General features: G+C 41.7%; 1 long non-coding RNA gene across 3 annotated transcripts in view; it reads right to left on the reverse strand.

Annotated features, from left to right (window-relative positions):
• Positions 1-3,577: 3,577 nt before the first annotated feature.
• The window catches only part of LOC146432291 (uncharacterized), a 51,887-nt gene continuing 33,339 nt past the window's right edge, over positions 3,578-22,125 (reverse strand). Inside the window, exons 2-4 of one of the 3 annotated variants that reach the window (XR_014854538.1) lie at positions 15,288-15,389; positions 4,638-4,711; positions 3,578-3,814 (exon numbers count right to left, since the gene is read on the reverse strand). This is a non-coding gene — a long non-coding RNA (uncharacterized LOC146432291). Of the gene's footprint in view, positions 3,815-4,637; positions 4,712-5,443; positions 5,764-15,287; positions 15,390-22,125 lie in introns of those variants that run through there. The other 2 variants (XR_014854537.1, XR_014854536.1) reach the window with 2 other exon arrangements.

A 22,125-nucleotide genomic window follows, 5' to 3' on the forward strand; every position in this document is an offset into this window, starting at 1 on the left:
TGTGTTAGTCATTTAAAACTGCAGGTGTAGCCACTTACAATACCTAATAAAATGTGTAGGCTTCAAGGGAGGAGAAACTCGGGGCTCGCAGGAACTAAACTGCAAGGATTAGCAAGGGCATTTGAAAAGGATTAATGTCCCGTAATTCTCCCGCAGCAACGAGGGGCTGACACAGCAGCGGCTTTGCTGCCCGTGTCCCATCCAGCAGCTCCTGGCGGCAGTGGCCACAGCTGGGCACCGCTGGCTCTCACTGACCGTCTCCTTCTACTTTGGGAAAGTCACTTGGGTTGCTAAATCACACAGATAGTCTTAAAATAATAGTTATCGGTGCACTGGTGTATGTACCATGGAGAGATGAGTGTGCAGTGTGCACTGTTAACTGTTCCCAGGCAGGGAAAGTTGGCAGTGTCACTTTATTTAGGTGGCTGATCATAAACCTATGGAAAAGGTGAAATGAAGTGGTTGAGCATGATGTTAAGAGACAGGAACTGATGGGCAGGAGGTCTATAAATACCTCTTTCAGTGGAACAGACTTAGGAAGAGAGAGGAGGTATTTTCAAACCAGCTACAACATTTAAGAATCTACAACAGGCCAATGAACATTCTAGAAGCCCTACAAAAACTAAAATTAGTGAATCCTGCTTCCTTTAAACCACTGCCAGGGGTTAGTGAACTGACAGTGTAGGAGGCAACTGCTCTGCACCTCGTTGCCTGCCTTTGATTTGAAAGTGAATGAAAAGACAATGTACATAGCAAAGTTACACATGACACAAAGTTCCAGGACACCAAAGCAAGCACCTTTCTCTTTCCATGTGATCTTTACATTTTTTTTAAAAAGTGAAACCGATTAAAACTGAGTGCAAAAATAAGTAGATGTTCGCTGTTTTTCACCGAAATTGAATTTAAAAGGCAAATCAGTACAACACAACCACTTATTGGAACCAGATTTTAAATTTGTACAGTATTTATAAGACTCGCCTCACAAGAAGAGGGATAATATATTTTGATTTACTTAGACAGTCTGAAATAAGCCACCTATGTTTCAGATAAAAGTTTCAACATTATAATCGATTCTAGGAGAAAAATATGCACAATGTATTTGCCTAGTAGTAAATTTAAAGATATTTGAACATGGTTGTGGATGTACTGCAACTACAGAAATAAGGTAACTTCTTCAAATAAAGTGTTCACTTTGAATCACTCAGGCATCTCGGTTTAAATAATTGAAATACTGACTTTATTAATGTTTTGAGTTGAAAATAATATCTAATTATGTAATAATATTTTAGATAATTAGTATGTAACAGGAGCTAATCTAATATATGAAAAAATGTAAAATATATCAGATATTACAAATGACCTCTTGATCACCGCCAACCTCCAGGGGAAATTGGGAATTCTAAACCTACACTGGCTTTAAAAAGCTTTTTTCTTTGCCATCTTTTCTACTGGTGCTTCACAAAACAAAGCCTAACCCTGACCCCGTCAGAAAGATCTACTCTCTGGAGTAGCTCCTGTAGTCACATGTATATAAGTATTACAAAACCAAACCAAAACAAACAAAAAAACCCACCTCATACCTAATAGCCAACCAGATAAGTCCTAAAGACCTGGTCAGGGAGCCCTAAGCTGAAACTAGAGATAGAGTTCCTGTCTTGGTACACAAATACTCAGAAATTCAAATTAAGCCATCTCTCTGTAATGGGAGAATGGATGGCCCACAAATCCAAACAGGGATCAGCAGACCTGCCCATTTCTGTCATTGCTTTAAATAAAGAATAAGCCAGGAATGTCCAAAAGTCTATGACTCCACAACAGGTTAGCTGAATGAGTAGGCCTTTATAATGAAAAAAGACACAAATCTACCTCCATGATAAACACATTTCTGGGAAATTCACTAGAGATGATAAAGGAAAAAGGAAAGTTACTTTTTTTTGTTTGTTTGTTTCTGAGAAGAAGTTGGACGTGCATTCCTAGGCAGGCACCTCCCTGTCTCTGTTCTTCCTCTGCAAGGAGAAAATATTGCAGCATTAGAGCTACCAGGACAGCTGGGCCAGAAACAGTTTCCACCCAGAATCCCCCAGCTGCAATCCAGTAAGCAAATCTGGACCTTACAAATATATATCACACACCATGGTAAAGAGAATGTGAACAAAAGCTGCAATACAACTCCAGTGTTGACTGATTCAAGACCAGGCATTTCTCACCATTTCTGGTATCCACCTACAGTGAGGAATGGAACCCCTCTGTCACTGTTTTCTTCCTGATTTTCATTAAGTTTCTTGTGTTTAGCAAAAAACACACCCACACGTTGTACCAGAAATAATTACATGCCACACAGAATAGGTTATGGATGCTTCAAATAATTGCCCACAGTGTCCCTGACGTGACTAGCAAAGGGCTGAGGGAGAACAAAGAAAGTTTAAAAAGAAATCTAAGCATATTCTAGAGGCTGACATCACTTCAGATGTCAATTTTGGTATAGCTAAGTTGGACACACCAATATACAGAGTGACTGCATTGAAGTACTTTCGTTGAGACCAAAGAATCAAAAGAGAAATTTAGGGAAATACCAAATTGAAAAACACTGAAAGCCCCCAGCTTTGAGATCGGCACAAACCACGGTTCTAATAGGTCTCTCTCTACTTGTCCAGAATCCCTGTTACAGGTTCCTTGGACTGCCTGGTGTCAGCCACAGCCCCTGACCCGTGTGATGCTGCAGCTTGCTAGGGGTGAAGGCACACACCTACTGTCGCACAGGGATCTGACATGCTCTTATCTCAGGCCTTTTGCTATTGACATTTGTCACCGGTTCAAAACTTATTACAGCCACCATCTCCGCTTAAATTTACAGATACGTTTTAATTAATGGGGGAAAATGTGTTTATCTCCTCCGAGCAGCGCCTGGCTTCCCAGCGTTTTTTATCTCCGGTGTGAAATTTGGGCTGACAAGAATCAGCGCTTCCCACGCCGCAGCGGCCGGGCGGGGCGGGAGCGGTGCGGGAACGGGAACGGGAACGGGAATGGGAACGGGGCTGGAGCCAGAGGGACCTCGGAGAGCAGAGCCCTGCTCACACAAGTGTGCAGAGCACGTCTGCCCGCGCTCCGGCAGCTGGGGCCGTGTGACCAATTCAGCGTCAGAGAGGGAAATTAACGGCGAAGAGTTTAATTGTGAGTAAACAATGCCGCATCACGGAGCGGTAAACACGGCAGCAGGGGCTGGAGGGCCGAGCATTCAATCACAGCTGTGGCCGCTCCGGTGCTTTCACTAACGATCTCGCCGCCTGTCTGCACGGTCCGAGCGGGCACCGACAGCCGCTTCCCTCCCTCCTGCCCGCGCTCAGCCCCGCCGGGCTGGGGATGCTCCAGCCGGGTGAGAGCCTCTGCGGCTGGACCGCTGCTGGGGGAACGGAACACTGCCCACCGCCCCCCGCACACACCTAGAGGGGCAAACAACCTGATCACACAGCATCCAGAGCGTGCCACACACCTCTAATATTTTTCTTAAATAATGACACGTTTCTTTCTTTAAAATTGCCTGCTGACTAAATATGTGTGTCACACACACCCTCATATAGGCCTGGGAAACCTGGGTATACATGCTTTGGGAGCAAGGAATTGGTAGCCATGAGTCTAATAATTAGATTCACCAGATTCGGAGTGCCCTTGAACAAGTTGTTTCAGCTTATTGGAGGCAAATCTGAGGACCTGGAGCAGATTCTGCCACGGCCACTGTGCCTTAGTTTCCTTCTCCACGAAATGGGAAGAGTTCTGATTGACGTGAGCAGGAGACTGTGGGGATTATCTGCAGATCCTTGAAATAGTAAAACACACAAACCAGCTGAATAACGTTTATGAGGGAAGATACTGAATTCCTGTTCATCATTTTGTTTCCTTCTTCTCCCTTCACTCCCATCCTCATTGCTTATTGATTTTTGTTTCCAGCTGACATACGAGCGACAGCCGACATTAAGACAACAGCAACTGAAGCATCAGGAAAGCCAACATCACTATATACCATTAAGAAATCTGCTGTTTGATGATTCACATTTACCACTCCGAGAAGTGCCTTAGGGAAATACAACCACTTCTGAAGGGGGACTAGTACTAGGTGGGTGGGCTTCAAAAAAACGCTGCACTGCATGATGTCCAGTAGGAGAATCCCTTTCAAAAACAGTGAGATGGATGAGCTGTCATCAACCCACTTCATTCCCTGCTTTGCAGGACACTCATAAAATGGGCAAAGGACAGTTCTGGTTTGTTCAACACACGATAAAAATGCACAAAAGGTGATTGACGTGAAGAAACTGCAAGTGTGGTAAACTAAACATATGCTTCTGGAAGCACTGATCTACAAGAATAACTCAGTCGTGTGTATCCTCTAGCTGCTGAAAGACTAACCACCACTTTAAAACAATTGAAATCCCTTTATATTGTGAGTATAAGCTCTTAATTAATTTGCTATATTACATGTATCATCAGCTAGACAGAAATGGAGCTTAACAGCAATTTATCTTCAGTCAGGTTTTGAAGCCAACACAAATATTTCTTCATTTCACCCTGCTTTTGACTCACTATGTAAGTAGAAGCAAAAGGGCCCAAACCACTGCTGACATTAATGTCATAAAAGGTGTTACCTGGCTTAAATCAGTGCCATTGACTCTTCTTGTGCCAGCAAAGAGCTGGGATCTCTGCCTTCACTTGTGACACTCTGCAATTAAGAGAATTTGATGTAGGAATAATTATGAATGAATTCACAAGACTCTCACCCTCATGTGAAGTGTCACAGGCAAGAGGCTTCATGGTCCCAAGGCTGCATCTTGATTGCTCAGCAGAGACATTCCCCCTTACCTGCTATGGAAAATCAACTGTGCTCTTTCACCAGACCCACATGCACTGTGCAAACCCTGCACAGAGGTTTCTACAGAGCTGCTCCCACTTCTCCTGAACCCACAGGGGAGCAGGAGCCTCTGCTGGGCTGACAGTGGCTCCTTCCCATAACACAATCCATGGAGGGAGCAAATCTCCAGCTGGGCTTCTCCATGCATGGGGCACACTCATTAATGCTACTAGAGGTGCAGCTGAACAGAAAGGATTAGAAACAAAATAAAAACAAGAACAAACCACAGTATCAACTCATTCACACACATACAAAAAAAAAAAAAAGTTTGAAAAACAAAAAACAGAAAGGGGAACATGAGCAGGAATAAAGGATTCCCCTGCTTTTTCTGTCGAGATTTTCATCAAGAACATTGCCAGGGTTTTGTGCTGATGAACACAGGCACCACATACTTTGACTTGGCCTTTGCATTAACGTTACACCACCAGGGCCCTTAGCCTGGGTTTGCCTTGAGCAGGAAAATGAGGAATTTTCTCTACCTTTTGCCATTCAGCTCCATACAAATAATTATAAGGCAACTCTCCAAAATCCAGATGCTCAAACCTGAAGAATGGTTACAGAAGAGCAGCCATCTTCAACAGACTCAAGTGAAAGAAGAGACAACCCTGCTGAGACAGCTGGTCCATATTTGTATTTTCCAGTTTATTCAGTCTTCCTCTGATTATTTCATTAGCTCTTCACTTTTTTAATGAGTGTAATCCCACAACTCCCCAAGCATGCACACTACACAGGCTGTCCCTAGAAATTAACTCCCTCTGCCTTTTATAAAGCTCCCTCACAAACAAACAGACTGCTCCACACTGTACACACATATCCATGTAACTAACACAATTTGCCAATTTGCCAAAGGGTAAAAAACTCTAAGCTCCCTTTATTTGTCTTGCTGCTGAGTGATCTCAGCCCCAGTGACTAAGAGTCAAGCAGAGAGCTGTGGGGAGATGCCATACTGCAGCTAAACTCACCTCAGCTGCAAGCAGCAGAGCTGCCATCTTGCTAATCAGCTTTAATTTAGCTGTCTCACAGCTTCATAAGTAAATAAAGACTTACTTAGTGTCAGAAATATCAGTATTTAACTGTAGAGTTAAAAAAGTATGGTAATTAAAAGAGTGACACAAGTCACAGCTCTGTGCAATCCTAACAGATTGTAGGGTTTGCCTTTTTGAACCTCTCAGCACGTTTAGAAACTTGAGTAAAACAACAAAAGGTGTTAATAGCTTTAAGGGGAGCACCATGCTGATAGATTACCCATTATGGTTATCCACTCACAGCGAAATGGCAAATAGGTTTGATCAATTCGATTTTAATGTAAAGTGGAACTTGAAAAAACCAGCAATGAGCAAAGAGAAGACCTTTTGTTGCTAATGTGTCTGAAAAAAAGCACTTAATTGAGGTCATAATAATATTAGCAGTTATTCACCATCAATAATTCAGCCTTATTTATTACTACATGGTAAAGTTCCGTCAAACAGGAATCGTTCAGGCTTTGTTATACATGTTAACATGAAGCTAGCTGTTGGATGATTGGTATATATTTCACCAGCTGCTCAAAGCTGCGGGATAGCAAGAACTAATGATATTCTTTCTTGGTCCTTGCATTACACAATAGTTAATTTGCTGCATGCAGAAATATATGTTACAAATATAATAGTCCCACATAAAGTATGCATAATAAAAAAAGCATTATATCTGAAACAGTGACTGACTAATCTTGCCTGAGCTATCTGTCATATGGAAAACAATTTCAATTCCTGCATGATTTAGTACTCCTACAGCAGGAGAAACATAAATTCTGCCTTTTCACACAGTTCTAGTCACCTGTGATTAGTTATCTTTAAAAAATCTAAACGAACGTATAATTGTACAATTATAGATGCAAACTCCACTGTTAAAATTTAAAATGTATTAGTCTCATAAAATGGCTCATTAATCGCTGGGTCTTAAAGGACATACTTGTCCAATAATGAGCCAAATGCAGGAAGTATGTGTGTGATGGTGAATGGGGGAGTTTTACCTCGTAAGTATAATTTTTTTTTCTTAACCTTACAATAATTTTATTGCTACAAAATCTGTTTACCAAACACAAGGAAGTTGTCAGTGACAGAGTCAGTTGTAGTTCTGTGGTCATTAACTATGGAAATAAGCTGTTTTGAAGAGATTAGTTTTTCCTTATACATAATACTCACGGATTTATAAGAGCTATATAATTACTGACTGGAACTGCAACCAGAAAGGCTGGGCAGGGATATTGATCTCCCCGTGTCTCCTAATGACCACTTCTGCGCCGCGCTGATGGAAGGAAGCCTTCTATTAGATTTTTACCACCTTCCTTCAGGAAAAAAAAAAAAAAAAAAAAACAGAAGGAAGGAAGGAAAAAAAGTAACAGATCATAGGGGCACCTGTGAAAAACAAAGCGCATCCCGCTCAGAGACTGTGGGGCGGCGCTGGGCGCGGACAGGTCGGAGCCCCAAGGCAGGGCTGAGCCGGGGGTGATGGAGATGGATGGAATCCCGGGCGGGGGGAGCCGCAGCCCCTCCGGGAGCTAATCCACTTGGCAGCACTGAGATGGCTCCTTGAAGGAGCTAAAGTAGACTGACACAATGGCCTGCGAGGCATTAAAATGTAGGAATTAAAAACTGTTAAATTGCACAGAGGGATTCTTAACCTCAGCCCTTTGGCAACACAGTGATGTTTCTTCTCTTTTCTTCTCCCTCGCCTCTTCTTGAAAGTGCCATACACGGTAGATTTGCTATTTCTTTTTTTTCCAAATGCCTCACTCATCAGACCACACTAATTCTGGATGCCAGTTCCCTGCCGTACACAAACCCTGTTAATGATGGGAATACAGCATCTGAAAAAGTGCCTCGAAAAAGAACTTTGTCTTCTCCTGGCTGCTCCTGCCCCTCTCCTGCTCCTCTCCCTGCCCTATGTTTTGAGTGACATGCTCAAAACAGCTGTCACTCAAGAGCACATCTGGATTCATAGACCTGGACCTTTTGATCCTGCAAATGTAAGGGCTCCAGACAAGCCTTCCTCTGCAACTGGGGCTGGGCAGATTCCCCACACAATTTGAATGAGAAAGGTGAGGCTCTGTGTTGTTTAAATCGACAAGCAAATGTTTAAAACGATTTTAAACTGGGGACAATTATTGTTTGCCCTGGAGCTTAAATGGATGTGGGCTTTTAAATTTTTTTTGCCTTTTTTTTTCTTTTTCTTTCCCTGAAACACAAGTTATCCTCAGGCTCAACAAACTGACATGTGGTTGCTGGCAATAATAGGGTATCACTCAGCCACTTTGTAGAGAGCTGCCAAAAGAGACTCTTCTTCTTCCCTAGCTGGTGGGTTGGTTTGGGGTTTTTGTTGTTTTTAAACAGCGTGACATTTTAAAAGTTATTAGAGCATTAATGCTGCTTTTTAATGAATAAAGCTTTATAAAACTACTGATATGGAATTAACATAAGTTTACCTCTGAATGCAAGTATCTTTTTTTTTCTATTTTACTATCCATTACTTCATTAAATCAACACTGAAAAAGACTAGCCTTGCCAAATTTCTCACTGCACATTCCACTGTTTGCCCATGACAGTATTTGAATGTGCTTATTATTTCTAGTAAAGCCCTTATCATTTTCACTGTGAAATTTAAATCACCCTGATCCAACTCTTCTTAGCTAAAGTCAGCTTTATCAACCACAAGAGATGTGGGATTTTAAAAAGATCTGAGTAAATTCACATTGTTTGGATAAACTCATTCAGGGGGTTCAGCAAATGAAAGCTGAAATAGATATGTATTCCAAGGAGGTTATGGACTGCTTAAAAACAAAGGAGTTAAAGCATAATTAAAAAAAGAAAAAAAAAAAGTTAATAGTATCAGTATCTTTTTAATGAGGGCATTTCACAGACCAGATTTTGAATTGGTATTTCTTTGCCTCCACAATTATTCAAGTGAAAAGCAAAAAAAGAAAAAAAAAAAAAGATAAACAACCCAGAACATTAAACTGTTTACACAAAGATATTTTTTTTTTCCTACAATCCACTCTGCCATGTTATCTGGTCAGTGTTGTGCTATCAAAAAATGTTAAGGGCTGCATTTATGCATTATCCCACAATTTAAGTAACTGTGTATCATGTATATTTAAAACCATCTCTCTGTAGTTTTAATTATCTCAGTCTGCAGGGACAAAACGCAGCTCCCATGCCTGAGACCGAAATGAAAGTGCTGCACGCTGACAGCTAAGATGTCTGTCCTAGCTTGTTGAGATTTCCTGTAAAATTTGCATTGAAAAGGCAGCTTTAAATATACTTAAAATAAAAAGAGCATTTGCATCTAATTTGCTACACTTGCAGTATTAAAGTTTTATCTGAATAAAGACATGTCAAATGGATTTATATAGTTAAGCTGATAGCTTTTAAAGTCAACACAGTAACATCAGCTAAATTCAACAAAGTAATGGCAGCAGCTAATGGCATTTATTAGTTTATCATCATTTACTTAAAAACCATAATGCAGATCATTTTATTTTCATATTACTGTTTGTGACTCTTTGACTCAGTTTGTATTGATTCCACAAATTATGGCAGAAACTGACATTTATCTAACAGAGTTTTCCAAGCTATAAATGTTGGCTTTAGTGGGAAGCAATTGAACACTTGCCACACAATGGTTTGAGCCATGCTAGAAACAACCATCTTCAAATAAACATATTTGGCAACCATTTTAAAATGCGATTGTTGCTTGTCTGATAATGACAGAAGGGTTTTTGTTACTGATAAGGCTCTTATTACAAACCACTGCCTATGTAATCTACAGCTTGATCACACAAAGTGCTAAGCACACTCACTCAACCCAGCAAAGAGCTGAAGCATTAAGCTTTGTTTTGAGGATATGCATAATAGCAAACCAGGCTTTTCACATTACTTCTCTTCTGCAGGCGTCAAAGGACTTCACAAAAGAGATCACTGCTGTTTACACAGGAGGAAACTGAGGCTGAGAGAATCCAAATCACACCCAGTGCTGCAGTGGGACATGATGATGTGAGTTCCAGTTCAGTGTCCTGCACACTATGATTTACTGCCACCTTACCCTCCTGTTGACTTCAGAATGTCATCACCATCACTTGCCCAGACTTCAGTGGAGCTACCTGCCAAAAGTACATGCCTGTGATAAAGATTGCTGAAGGGTCCAGAATGCTACAAAACAGTTTTTTGTCTCCAAATCCATGGTAAAATACATGGGTTATGCATTGTACTCTCAATTTTGCTATAGCTGCCTGTTTACCCCACTTTTTAGCAATAACTGATGAAGCCTAAACATTTACCATGAAATGCTCAGCAATATTTTATTGCCACCATAGAAACTAGGCACACACATATCTTGGTTTGGAAATACTATGGGTGCAGACACCTACATGTCAACACTCAGTTTTACAACTGCATTTGAAAATGACATCAAAAGTTTCCAATCGTGGGATCTACTCTCCTCCTCAATGACATCTATGCCTGTTCTTCAGTGGAAGAAAAAAATTCATCTGAGCTGGAGAAAGGGTTTATTTTCAGAGCTATGCATGGAGGTCAACATGCTTGCTAACAGGAGGCCCATGTCTAATTCCCCATGTCATATCCTAAACCTTTAATTCCAAAGAATCAACAGCTTCTCTCTTTTTTTTCTCTTTGTTTTTGGGGTTTTTTTTTTGGTTTGGTGGTTTTTTTGGGTGGGTTTTGTTGTTGTTGTTTAGTTTGGTTTGGTTTTTTTGTTTTGTTTCGGTTTTGGTTTGGGTTTTTTTGTAGTAGACCATATTCTCAAGAAAAGTGACAATTACAAGTCACATTTGGTGAGGATTTGAAATGATCATGCTTTCTTCATGCCATTTATTATAATTCTCCCATAGTAATGGGCTTTGTTCTACTGTGTCCTCACCCTGAACTCTGGATTCTATTTCAGCACAGATTTGTTATTCTCTATCCCTGAACTGAAGAGCACAAACCTCTGGCTCACCAGAACAGCCTGAGACAGCTGGAGCAATGGCTTCTGAGGCATACCCATCCTTCTTGAATCACCAACTCACAGCTGGCCAACTTTCTTATGTGTAAATGCTGGATCAGGCAAGAAGGAGAAAGAAGGAACTAAAACCTGTATTGACTTTCACTTGGAGCCCCAGTCTGACCTCATTCAATTCGACAGGAATTTTGTTCTGATTTAAACAGTGGCTGGATCAAGTGTTTATAAAGTCTTATTTAATTGAAGATTACTTGTGAAAAACTACTGCAAAAATTTATTTGGGGGGGGAAAATATTTAGTAAAAACTTTATCTATTTTGCTGTATAGGCTCTCTTCCTTCAGCTCAAAGAATACAGTTATAACCTACTAAAAATGCATACCATATTTTACAGCTATTTCAGTCATGCTAGACAGAATGACAACCCCAGAAGTTTCTGCTGTACCACGGAGACATGATGAGTTCTCCTTGGGACTGGAGGTGAGACAGTGCCTCTAGCAAGACACCTCCGGAGGGGAATATTATGGCACAAGTGTTCTGAAACAAAAGCCCAGAACCAGGTAGCTACAGCACTGCAAACAGCATCACTGCTTAAGAAGTAGGGCAGATTAAAGGAGGAGAGAGAGTTCTATTCACAGTCAGAGAGAAAAAAACAACCTCTTGGTTTCCATCCAAATGCAAATAGAAAGCCAACATCGCAGCTGAAGAACTGGTTCCTGCCAGCTCCACCTGAGGAACAGGGCATTTGGCACAGTAGTAGTTAGAGCCTCCAGATGGCTTGGAGGTACAGCCCCCAAGCAGTTCAGTTTGACCTGAAAACCCCAGGGCATGGGAGAATTTCCCACCCCGATCACAGACATGGGTTGGAGGAATTCCTCTGAGCACTGATCCCTCTAGAGTAACACAAAGCAGAGCAACCTCCCTAAGTTCAGGTCATTTCAGTTGTACCTCACTATGTTATGGTGAGTTTTCCTCTTTATTTCAATCATCTTACACTTCAAACAGCTCGTTCCCAACTTGTGCTAGCAATGACCATTCTCCACTTTCATTGTCCCCCACTGAGACCCTTCCTATCCCACACTGAATGAAACAACAGCACCCCAGCTGGTGTCTATACTGCAGCAGGCAGGATAATGTCAGCCAGATACAGGGCCACATCCTCAACCGATGCAAATTATCCTAACTTCATTTACTTCAGTGGAGCTCTTGGTGTTTTCTATCAGATAAGGATGTGGACTTTAGCATTAATCATGCGCAGAGAAAAAACCCACCATTTCAAGCTTCATTATGAAACAAGTGCTACATTAGCACTGAGCATGGAAAATCTCAGAATTTCCCTTTAATGATCTTGAAGATTATGTGCAGCAGGAAAGAAGAAGTGGAAAATCTGTCATAAATATCACTGAATATTTTTAATAGCTGAAAGCTAGGCTTTCTTTAACACTCGTGCCTGAAAAAAAAACCAACTAGAGACTATTCATTAACTAGAAGCAGGGGGATTGGTTTGTCATTATACAGTGTCTGTGAGAGAGAACACAATGGAAAGACAAAATTCTCAAGTCCAGAGACAGCATAAACTAGGAAAAAAAGGAGAGAGGCAAACACAGCATTTAAAAAATATAGTATGTGTAAATATGGAAATAACTGAAAAATCTCAGTATGCACTTATTAAATATTGTCTGTTGCAGCCTGTCCTTTTCTCAGCTTTGGCAACCCTTTTAGTCACTGCACATCATCTGATGGCACCAGGAAATGCCTGTGATGGGGACTTGCTTTCCAGCATCTCTAGTGACAGCTGCAGACAGGTTACATGCATGGAGGCTGCAGTGGACTCCCCCACTCCCTGATGGTTTGTAGTAGGTGCACAGAACACTGTAATTCTAGGCAGGCATGAGAGGCTGCTGCTTGAATTGATTGTTACTTTAACTTTACAATGAAAGAAAATGCTCCTCCAGTCAACACTATCCCAGCCTGCTCCAGTTCCTGTGCATCTCCCACACCTGAGGTTGGCTCAGGCTTGAAGAAACCCTCCAACACCATCCATCCTGACCTCAGAGCAAGAGGCAGAGTCCCAGGTCCTATCAAAGCAGCCATGGAAATGGAAGATATTACAGCTTTGTGTACTGTCTCAGCAGGCTCTTCTGATTCTAAGGCCTACTGACACAAAATCTTGAGAAGTGTCCATGTAATGTGGAGGACATAAAGAACTAGTCAAGATGGTTATAGCTGTGGCAGTGTTTCTACAAGGAGACAAACTTACTTCCTTAGATGGTTGTGTGAAGTAAAAGCATCTTTCTTTCACAGGAACTGGAATTCTATTAGTTACTTGTTATTTGCTAAAAAGAAAGAAACAAAAAATGTTGTTGAATATTTTCTTCTATGGGAAAGGAACTAAGCCAGTATGTAGTGCTGCATTTCACTGAAGTTTTTAACAGAATGAATACCCCAGAAGACTTTGCTTGAAGAAAGGAACTGTCAAGTACTCCAGCCTTTATAAAATTACCAGGTTACTTTGAACGCATTTGGGTGACAGTTACAGGAGTTTTTTGCTTGGCTAAATTTTATTACACTTCCTAATCATGCTGCCAAACAAAATTTCATTTGCTCTTGTCTACAAAAAAATCTTAGTGTCTCTATTTCCACAAAATCTTATCCACCTTGTATCCTTATCCCATAGAAGTCTTTGAATTTAGGGAAAACAGATTTCCCTCCTCCCTTCCTTTCTTTTCTTCTTTCCCTTATAGCCTGTTAATAACAAGTTTGGCCTCTTTTTGGAGTCAAACATTTGGGGGAAAAAAAACAACAAACCAACCCACAACAATAAAACCTTTTTGGCAAAGAAAGGAATGAATATGCAAATAACACAATTACAAATAGACAAATAGGGAGAATAACAATAGAATTGTAATTAAAACATTACCATTTAGTTTATGGACTGATTTCATGCTCCCCTTCTCCAGTCTTTCATTTAGAGTTGGAGAGAGCAACAGAAATCTCTTGGTCTCAGCTGCTAAACCAGTAAGGCCAAAGACTTACAAAGGAGGTCAGTTCTAGCAGTGCAGGGCTGTGAGCTCCCATGTATGTGTTTCCTGAAGGATGGTTCCCACACAGCCATTACATTTCATTTTTAATACCAAAGATTCAGGTCCTGAGAAACTGTTTTACTCACCATCAAATAATGTGGCAAGTTGAAAAAACTATCTTCAGTAATCTGCTAATCAGTCTTTCCTACTAAGGTCTACTCTATTGTCTGCATTTGAGATAATGAATATTAAAATTACACAACTCATCCCACAGGGTGTTTTTCAAATTATACAGAGCACAATAGAATCCATTTTCTTGCTGTTGAAATTCCACCTTCTTCAGGGTAGAAACACAGGAGATATGGATGATTGGAACATAACACTGTGCAGTAAAGAGGGGAGGAAAAACCCACGCCAAATATAGCAGGGCAATCCTTTAATCCTACAGAAAAATGAAAAGGTTCTTGGATCTTTGCAGCCCAATTTGATATCATCAGCCACAGTGCACAAAACCAGCCCCGTCTGTGTGTAACCCACAGGTGGCCAGGCTGTGCAAACAGAGCAGGTTTGTAAGGAGTGACAAGATCAGCCTCACACACATACTTTGATACATGTGCAGGACAGGAAGGGCTATCTCATGTGAAGAGAACAAGCACGTACTTCCTCGTGTAGTCCAGAACACAATCCTCCCCCTAAATCACAGAATACAGAGAGGTGAAAGGCAGCACCAGCCTGGCTGGGTGCTGACCAGGTATCCCAAAATGTCTGTTCTCTGGAAGCAAGAAGGACACAGGGTTTCACTGTGTTTTGGTTTTATAATGGCATTGTTTCCATTTATTAAATATTAATTATTTAGAATGGCAAAAATTCACTGACAAATTTGCACAGAACTTTTGGAAGTAATCTCTAAAGGGCAAAACTTCTGGTGTGTTTGGTGAGAGAAGATGCCCAGACTGAAGGTGTTTTTAAAGGTTTTAGAAACTTTACCTCAAGAAACTTCCAGCTCTTGAATCAAACAGAAACTCTTTTCAAAAAACCTATCCTGAGCTGCTTGTTCATTTATAATTAGGTAGAATATTTAGCTCACACTTCCATGCTCTTTCCAGCCCAGCCCTCCTACATTTCACCTAAAAACCAAAACCAGAAGCTGCTGTGGTGGGCAGGCACAGAGGCTGGGTAAATCCATACCCTGCAGCTTCAGTGGTAGCTCAGCATCCCCTTCCCTCCCATCCAGAACTTCTCTGGCCTGGCAAGACCAGGCTTCTTAAAAGAAATGGGAAAATGCAGTCTATCTTGTTAACATCCCTCCTTCTTTAAGATATACTGTACAGGTCATAACTTATCCTTTTTAATAAAAAAGAAATAAATTTACCTTTTGAGTGTCATTTCTGACCACTGCTGCCCCTTTTCTAAAACCACAGGACTTCACAGTAGACAGCCTGATGGAATTCCAGTTCACAGCTTAATTTTCCTCCTGATAAAAGAGACAAAAAGTTCCTTTCAGTAAAAATAAAATTTAATATGGTCCGCAAATTTGATATATTACAACCTCCGACCTCAGCTTAATTGTTCACAAAGGCCTAACGGTACTGCTGGCAAGTAAATGACTTCTACAGAGTGTTGCAACTCTGATAGCTGGAGAGAAGGGGAGCAGCAGTCTGACAGATAATCAAAATTTTTAATGTGAACCATAGTGAGAGAGGTTATTCAGAGCACAGCCAGACTGTAGGAGCCTTCTGCAGCTGCCATAGTAGTTCCTTAGGATGAGAAATGCTTAAACATCATCCTCACTCAACTTGGTTAAGTGCTGCTGCTGTTAGTCACCAGCCAACAGAGTCTGACACTTCACAGCAACAGACAGCAAGATCTGGGATCTGCACAGACAGAAACATGCTACTTAAATTTCTGTGAGGCCAAAGCTGCTCCAGTTCTGTGGCCCTCAAGAGCTTTTCCTAGAGTCTGACAAGGAGCCAAGGGAAAGAGTATGAAGGCAAGAAGAAAAGAATAATGCAAAACAGCCACCACTGGCCCACACAGGCTGACCTTTCAAAGGCTACTGCAGAGGGTAGGATTTTAGCGAGGCAGATGAGTCTCCCTCAGCTCACACAGGTTTGCAAAGGACAAGAGGACAGGCAAAGGCTGGTGAAAGAAGTGATGTTTGTCCTGGCTGTTTTGATTTGAAAAGTTAGGGGAAGCCCAGATTTGTCCCCAACTCTCCTCACCACATGCTGTCCTGATGAAGTCTGCAGAGACCTATGTGCACTCAGAGCTGGTGTGCAGAGGATGAACCCACAGAGCTGAAGGGGCCATATTAGTAAACAGGTCCTTACAGTCTACTGGGAGCACACAAAACAAATTACTTTGTAGTGGGGAAGACAGCAGGACTCATAAGCTGGTTTACCTCACTGTCGTTATTCTGTTGGACAAAAGCAGGAAAATCACATTGCTATCTGTGCAGCTGATATGGTTGCTAAAGGAGAGGTGGGTCAGGGCTGACACAGGTGAGCAAATGCTCACCTGCACAGTCTAAAGCATTCTAGTTGCTCCAGGATATTGAGAAGTCAGCAGCAACAAAAGGCATTTATTTTCTCACTGCTAATTTGGGTTACACTTTGCAGCAATATAACATCATAAATGAGCATACTGAATAAAAATAAAAATACAGTACAGTGTGCAAGCATGTCTATAAAGAGAGGGCACTTGCCAAAGTGCTGAATGTGTGCACACATTTACACCTTACCAGGCACAGGTCGTTAGCAGATGTACTTATACAGAGAGTGCTGAATGCAATTCCCTCCTTCCCCTCCTGATTCACTGTGGGGTCAACAACATCAAACAGCTCCCACAGAGAGCACTTGCAGCCCCCTGAGACCACCAACAATTGCATTTGTCCTGGCAACAGTCGCTCACCCTCAGGGTATGCTCCCCAGTGGGCTCAGGCTGCAGCACAAAGGAGCCCAAACTGTGTCCCTCCAGGAAAAGGAATTAAACCTACCTGCCAGCGAGAGCATAAATGCCTGACATCTCCTCCCCAAAACACGGACTGCAGCAGCAAGCTCTGTGCTACACTGCACAGCCACTCCCCAAGCCTGGAAGGGTCTATCCTCTGTGGGATCACCCTTGTGAGCACAGCTGAGGAGCAGCAGCACCACCCCAGCTCACCAGCTCTGCCACACACCATCGACAGTCGTGTTTGGCTTCTTGACAGGCAAAAAGGATGGTGAAAACTGTACCTGTCTTCTTGTTGGTGAAACGCAGCTGAGCTACCCACATGTGCAAACCAAAGGAAAAGGACATTTCCAGATCAGAGGGGGTCTGCAGCTCAACACAGCCAAAATCACCAGCCTCTTTCTAAATTAGGGATGCTGATACATCCAGCAGCAGTCACTAGTCATGTTGGCTGTCTCACTGTCACTGGAAAGAAATTACCAAAGCCTTTAGAAGTTCATATTTCAATTTTAAAGCTGAGGCTATTTTAGCTAATGTCCCCAAGGCAATTGTCTGGTCAAATGTCAGAGTTTATACCGCTAAAGGAAATCACTATGTTTATGAGATCTCTGCAGTTTGGGAACTACATTAAACCCCGTTTGAGTTTCTCAGATTATACTGTGTTGTGGATATCTTTTTTCCCTGCATTTGGAACATATCTCAATCTCCTCCTATTCCTATGAGCCATTGAAAATATCTCCCTCTGTCATGTTTAAATATGGATTTCATCGCTGTAGGATTTTTCTCCACTAATTCACTTATTAAAAAAAAAAATCTTTCCATTGATGTTGTTTCTGTATGCTTCTGAGTCTGATATCTTGCAAATTTGTAATTTATTTACTTTTTCATTAGCAAAACATTGCTTGGATTTTGGTCTTTTGTGACTAACACCAAGCTCCAAACTTCAGTTTAACTCTTTGACACCCAAGATTCCCTTTCCTTTTTTGTCTCTCTGGGCTTTTTGGGTTTTTGCCCTGCTCACTGCATCACCAGGGATTGGCTGTTTTGCTTTGGCACAGGCACAGTGTAAGCATTGCCTGTGGCTGCAGAGGAGTTCTGTCAGCTGCTTTCCACCTGAGTTTTGCCCTGTCCATGTCCATGGGCTGGCTGCACCTCAGTGACTCACTGGCCATGTAATTTGGTCTAAGGCATTTGGAGTCTCATGTATCTACTCAAATAATGTGGCTTGAAAGCATTTCTTGATTGGCAGACTTTAAAACCCCATACTTTCTCCACCACTAGACTACAGTCCTTGTTCCTCTGCCAGGCCTGAGTCATTAAAACTATTTGCCTTTTTTCCTAGCAGTGGGCTTGTTCTCAGGTTTTTAATGTCTCCTCTAGTTTGGGGTTTATACATTTCTGAGTGTCATGACACCTTACAAGCTAGCACCAACTTCCATGCACAGTTAATCCCACTGAATTTGTGAGTTCAAAGAGATTGGGATGCCCAAAAAGACTATAGAAATGTGGGGTTTTTAAGTTTGGTCTTGACAGATGACTTGGCCAGAGAAGCTGGACTCCTACTCTATATGGAAGCACTGATGATGGACATAAATGTGCAAGTTCCTATTCCAAGGAGCTTTCTTCCCAAAGCTTTCAACTTACATGCCCTACACTTAATTTTGTTAATTCTAAAGGCCACTCCTAGAGCAGCCTGTACTAAAGATTATCCTTTATAAAACCTAATATAAATAACACTGTCTGCTGAAAAGCTACATCTTTAAACACAGAACAGAACCAACTCACTTCTCTGTTTCCATAAAATACAGTGGCTCCTCTCCTCCAGGTTCCCATCTCCTCTGTGTGGTTACGTGACCAGCAGTGGCTCAGGGCTGCAGCACCCAGCATCCACCCACACACAAGAGCTCTCATGGCTGAAACAGGACAAAGTTAAAGGAGCATTTAAGCAGCAAGAGAGAAAGAGGGCAATAATGTTCACAGAAGAGTTTTCCTCCCAATAGCCAAGGTTTATTATTTTTTAGCTTTGTACTCTTCATATTTCTGCTACATCCTCTCCATCTTTGGGAAAGCAACAGGTACCAGAGCAGCACTGAGCTAGGTCTGGAAGTTAAATTTCCTTGTTATCTTTCATATAATAAACATCTGCACTTTAAAAATTTATTTATCTAAACAAGTACTTCTGTTTCCTTCTGGTATTTTTTCCTTCATATTATTGGCTGACACCCAAGTAGGCAAAGTGTTTCAGTGCCATCCCATTTCTAGGTTCAAATAAAAATTAAAAAAAAATAAAAAAGAAAGAAACAGTGTAAGGTTGATCACACACTTGTTATTAAGTCAAAGCCGGATTCAAGTGTTTGTGTGAGGTAGAATTATCTCATTCTTTTTGTCTGTGTCTTTCTGTGATCTACCAGTCAAGTATGTGATTGGATTTCAGCTCAACAAAACCTTAAATTACACACCTATTGTGCCTGAGCTAAGCCTAGTTTCACAGCACTGGAGAAGGCTCCTCACTGCTCTTTTGGCACTGTTCAATCTGGCTTCTGCTATCATCCGCAGGTTGATGAATGAGTAATAGGATTAGAAAGTCTCATCTCTGAAATGCTATAATTGTCACATTTGGTGAATTGACAAAGGCCTGGGTGATGGAGAGGTGCTCCATAATGTAAACTCATACCTTCAACCAGCACCCGCCGGCCAAGGCTAAGAGAATGGGAGGAATAAAAAGAATCCCTTCAGCTCTCCATTTGTCCAACATACACAGAAATCTCACCCTCTAAATTAACCTTTTATGCACAAGTTTGTTGGAAGGCAGAGTGCTCTGCCTCTCAAAGGCTCTTATCTCTCTGCAAGGAAGATATATACTTGTTGATTCTTTGATTAGTGCAGGAGGTAAGTCTAGGAGGGCTAGAGCAGGGGCAGATTTTCCTGTCATCCCCAGCAATCTTCAATTCAAAAGACCAGGGGAGAGATCTTCCCCCAGACAAGCAGAAAAGAGCAGCTCAAGCCATGACTCAACAGTTGAGGATCTGAGCCTCTGTATTCGTATGCATTGTCTTTCCATCCACCTTCTCAGGGTCAGCACACTGGTTCTGGCAGAAATTCCACACTTTTCTCTCTGTAGGGCCACCTATATCAGCCAAGAAGCATCAGAAAATGGACAAAGTTTTCAGTGGCTCTTATTCCAAGTCTCTTTCAAAAGAGATTTCCAAGGAGATTTCCAAGCCAGACTTGTGTAGATATGTCAGTAAGGTACACTGGGGACTCACCTGCTTAAACAGCTATGTGAACATAGTATTGAACAGCCTAACAGCAGAAAACAAACACAAAGAAAAGATAGGTTTTACTTATCTTTTCTCCTATTTATTATTTTAATTTCCACTGCTTACAAGTAATGATGACAACCCTGTTTTTAAATAGAAGAATGGAAAATTTAAAAAATATAGTGGAGTTGTTCTTTATTCTAAAGTACCATCAGCACTGCCTTCTCCTGAGAAATGGCTTCATGCCATGCATACAAATTAACACAGAACTTTATTGCTGTTCACCTTTTACTAAAAAAGAATATCAGAAGCCAACATCACTTCTGCTGAAAGAATGTGTCCCCAAATGCTCTACAGATGCAGCATGTGAGGTCAATATTCACCATCCCCTTTCTCTGTCAGTGTGAGTTTCACTTTAATTACAAGTGCATGTTTTGCACATTGTAAAACTACCCTTGGCTCTGACCACCATAAGAAAAAGAACATTTAGCTCAGGAAACAGTAGCTGACCCTGTCTGCTCTTTTTCTTCCTTGGCATCAGCTAAGACTATTAACACCTTATGTGTGTTGCCTGTGTGTCCCACATATGTGTGCTCTGCATCCATTTCATGCCGTACCTGTCGTAAGTGCATACTAAAAGCTGCCTACTGGGAATTCTCTGCTTTGTTTGACTCCTCTTCTTGCTGTCTTGCTTAGCTATTGAATTCATCTGCTTGACAGAGAAACCTTTCTATGTACTAAAAGCTTTGTCCTTGGAAAGCTGTGACATTAGACTTAAACACATAGAGGCCTTTTTCACCTCCCAGTTCACTTCCTAATTATTCATTCCCAACAGAGGAAATCAGGAGAAACCTTGGCAGCCAATGTAAACATTTTTTAGTGGAAGGCAATTTTTTTTCTCCCCTAGAGCACAGTGTGACCATGATAGTTGAGCTCCTTACTGAGAAATTGCTCTGGGTTTTGTACAACAGAAAAATGGGAAATAAGAATTTATTTTTTGTGAGAAAGAACTAAATCAGAGTAAAACAGACCATTTGATGATGACTATTTTGCTCTGAGAGTGCTTTGCCAAATGATTTCAGAGAAAAGGTCCAAGTCTCCAATGTATGTTCCACTTATAATTTTCATTTTCTTCCTCCCCAGATCAAAGCAGCTCTCCTACAAGCCCAACTATAGTACTTGTAACACAGGATAAGATCACCCAGTAGCTCTTGCTTTAAAGATTTTCCACCTAATGTGGCAGTTGCTCTAAAGAATCACTTTCTACTGGAGCAGTGTCTCCCTGTGGGAGCACCTTCCCCCTTTTCACACACTCAAACTGAGACGTTGCCTTTCAGAGCACTTCGTTATTAATGGCAATAAGTGCCCTGTGCAAATAATTTGCAGAACCAGGGCTACAGCCAATATTTTTCCAGTCTCACTGTAACCTTAACTGCAACACACAATATTGGCTGGCTCCCAGGAACCGTCAGCGGGAAGCACACAGAGCAACAGGCCACCCACTTGCTGTTTTCTTAGAGAAAGTTTGCCAGGAGTGATATGCAGCTTGCACCACCTTCCTGAAACGTTTCCACACTCCCCGAGGTTGCGCAGGGCTGCTCCTACCAACACCTCCCATTTCAAACTGTCCTGCTCCACCTCCTGCCATGCGGCCCAATCTTCTCCCCCAATTGCTTCCTTTTTCCTCATCACCTTTTCCTGGCTCCGTGCCTTTCTTCGTGCTGTTCCTACCGCCTGCGACAACCTCTGATTAATGTTCAGCAAACAGCCTCCTCCACAGAGCAGACCGCACCCAAGCGTGCTCTGTTTCTCTTATTGGGCATTATTCTGCCTCGTGCCTTCCACCTTTGCAAAGAGGAGGCTCTGACTTGCTTGACAGGGAACAGCACCTTTGTTTCATCAAAGCTGCATAACACTTGGTGAGTGAGCCAATCTGCAAGTAGCACCAGAGCTTTGCATGTGAGCAGTCACTGGGACAGTTTATACATGAAATTAGCTACT

The sequence above is a fragment of the Lichenostomus cassidix genome, chromosome 11 (genome assembly GCF_008360975.1).
Source record: "Lichenostomus cassidix isolate B80296 chromosome 11, HeHo_3.0, whole genome shotgun sequence".
NCBI lineage: Eukaryota > Metazoa > Chordata > Aves > Passeriformes > Meliphagidae > Lichenostomus > Lichenostomus cassidix.